Genomic DNA, 3343 nt, shown 5'->3' with positions numbered 1-3343 from the left:
GATTTTTGGGCTGAAGCAGTAGCATGTGCTGTATACATTTTGAATAGAAGTCCCATGAAGAGTGTTAAAGACAGAATCCCTCAAGAAGCATGGAGTGGTAAGAAACATTCTATATCTCATCTTAGAATCTTTGGATGTGTTGCATATGTTTTAGTTCCAGCTGAAATAAGGAGAAAATTGGATGATAGGAGTGAAAAATGTATTTTTATTGGTTATAGTGAGCAATCAAAAGCTTACAGATTATATAATCCAGTTTCAAAGAAGATGATTACAAGCAGGGATGTCATATTTAAGGAGGAAGAAGCATGGGATGGAAATATTGATAGATCAGTCACAATTGGAGCACCAATACCAAATAATGAAGAAAAACAAGAAGAACATGTTGATCATCCAAATCAAGGAGGACCAAGTACTCCACCAAGAAATTTTGTGAAAGGTCAATCATCAAAACATGCAGAGCATCCCACTCCAAAAGAAGGTGATGAGACAACTCCTACACTTGCTAAATCAAAAGGTAAGAAAATGAGAGGCTTGAAAGAGATATATGAACAAGGTGAAGAATGCTTGGATTTTAGTTCAAATTTTGCTTTATTCTCTTGTGATCCTATGTGTTTTGAAGAAGTAGTTAAGGAGGAACATTGGATCAAGTCCATGGATGAAGAAATTGATTCTATTGAAAGAAACCATACATGGGAGCTCTTGGATCTACCAGAAGGTAAAGATTGTATTGGTGTCAAATGGGTTTATAAAACCAAATTTAATGCAGAAGGTGAAATTGATAAACATAAGGCTAGATTAGTAGCAAAAGGTTATGCACAACAACATGGAATTGATTATACCAAAACATTTGCACCAGTTGCTAGGCTTGATACAGTTAGATTGGTTTTAGCAATAGCTGCTCAAAATAATTAGAAAGTTTTTCAAATAGATGTTAAATCTGCATTTTTGAATGGTTTTCTAGAAGAAGAAGTCTATGTGAAATAGCCACCAGGTTATGAAGTGCATGGACATGAAGACAAGGTCTATAGATTGAAGAAGGCGCTCTATGGTCTCAAACAAGCACCTAGAGCATGGTATAGCAGGATTGATTCATACATGATTAGCAATGGTTTTAGCAAAAGCAGTCATGAGCCCACTCTATACACAAAGATTAACAAAGAAGGTCAGATTTTGATTGTGTGCTTATATGTAGATGATTTGACTTTCACTGGAAATTTGTTTGTAGACATTTTTAAATCAGCAATGATGAAGGAATTTGAAATGACAGATTTGGGGTTGATGAGATATTTCTTAGGTATTGAAGTTGTTCAATCTGATAAAGGAATTTTTATCTGTCAATCTAAGTATGCCAAGGAAGTATTGAAGAAGTTTAATATGTTGAATTCTAAATCAGCACCAACCCCAGTTGCAACGGGAACAAAATTAAGCAGAGAGGACAAGGGGTCAAATGTTGATCTAACTTTGTTTAAGAGGCTTCTTGGAAGTCTCATGTATCTCACAACCACAAGGCCAGTTATCATGTATGGTGTTAGTTTAATCTCAAGATTCATGGAGTTGCCAAAAGACTCACATTGGCAAGTTGGAAAGAGGATATTGAGATATGTTGCAGGAACCAATGGATATGGAATTTTATATTCCACCACTAATGAGTTTGATTTGATTGGTTATACTGACAGTGATTTTGCAGGTGATATTGATGATAGGAAGAGTACTTCTGGATATATCTTTCATTCTGGTACAGGTGCAATCTCATGGGCATCAAAGAAGCAGCCTATTGTGACCCTTTCATCAGCTGAAGCTGAATATGTAGCAGCAACATCAGCGGCATGTCAAGCAATCTGGATGAGGAGAATATTGAAGGATCTATTACAAGCACAAGAGGAGCCTACACCAGTGTTCTATGACAACAAATCAACAATTGCATTATCAAAGAACCACGTTTTTCACCAGAGGAGCAAGCACATTGATACTAGATATCACTTCATCAGAGAATTGGTCAACAATGGAGAAATCTATCTTGAATTCTGCAGATCTGAAGATCAGTTAGATGATATTTTTACTAAAGCACTACCTAGAAAAAGCTTTGAATATCTACGAGAAAATTTGGGAATGAGTGAAGCTAAAATTGTTAGTAGAAGAAATGAAGGAGGAATGTTAGAAGAAGTTAATTTCTTCTATTCACACCGAGTCTTCAATAAATCTTTCTCATGCAGATTCATTCAGATTCCTCCCTTCATGCAGTCGAATAAAACCAAGTTTAGAAATTTCTTTATCATGCAAACAGTCAGTTTGAGTTCGGTGATAATAAATTGATTTTCTGTTTGTCTTCATGCAGCTGAGACTTCTTCTCTCCACGCATGCATGCTAGAACAACTAGTTAAGTGTCCACCACCGTAAAAGATATGCAGTTAATAGGTTAACATGTTATTACCCATCGTCGGTACTAATAGACTGTTAGTTTGCATTTAATTATTTCTTCATGCAGATTTCATAAGAAATAAAAAACTATTTGTTTGATCCTCTATATATAGAGGCATTGTAATATGTTTCAGTATCAATAAAGATTTTAGTTTTGTATGCTGTAGAATACGTTCAGCTATTGGTTTCTGTTATTTTTATTTTGATCTATTCTTTCAAACATGAGGTAAGCTCCAGAATATAATTTTTGGCCCACAACCACTGCATCTCAATCTTCTTATCGCAAATAACATGTTTGAGCTCAGTCCACAAACGCTTATAGGTAACCTTTTCAAACGAGGGCATTCTCTCATGTCAAACTCCCTCAGTTTCAAAAGGTTTCCTTTTTCATCCGGAAGTTCTTTCGACCCCTCGAACAGTGAAATGTCCAGATATTCCAACCACCCAAGATTTCCAATTGATGATGGCAGCTCTTTCAGGCCTGGCAGTGCTACTGCTAACAGCAAAACACTCTTAGAGAGCTCAGATTCCCAATGTCATATGGTAACTTGTGAACCTGGTGGCAGTTGGTAATAGACCATATCTGAGCATAAGGCATATAGCAGATACTTGGGGGCAACTCCTCTAAATCACTGCAGTGATCCAGGTTAAACTCTTGTACCTTGGTGTAGTTGAATCTGGAAACACTTTCAAACCCTTCGCATAAGCTTAAAGACAGCTTCTCCAAGTTATGTAGTGCATTGCTCTGTTTCTGAAGGTTGGGTGCAACCAACCTTTCCAAGCGAACAATCCTTAGATGAGAGATAGAAGATACGACATCTAGACCATCTATCGTGGCCCTTTTTGAACTGTAATTGCATACCATATAAACGGGGGAATATGGTATTCACTCGCAGCGAAGAACATCATCAGTACCTCTGCTTCT

This window comes from Cryptomeria japonica, chromosome 4 (assembly GCF_030272615.1).
Source record: "Cryptomeria japonica chromosome 4, Sugi_1.0, whole genome shotgun sequence".
Taxonomy (NCBI): domain Eukaryota; kingdom Viridiplantae; phylum Streptophyta; class Pinopsida; order Cupressales; family Cupressaceae; genus Cryptomeria; species Cryptomeria japonica.
This window is presented reverse-complemented; position numbering follows the sequence as displayed.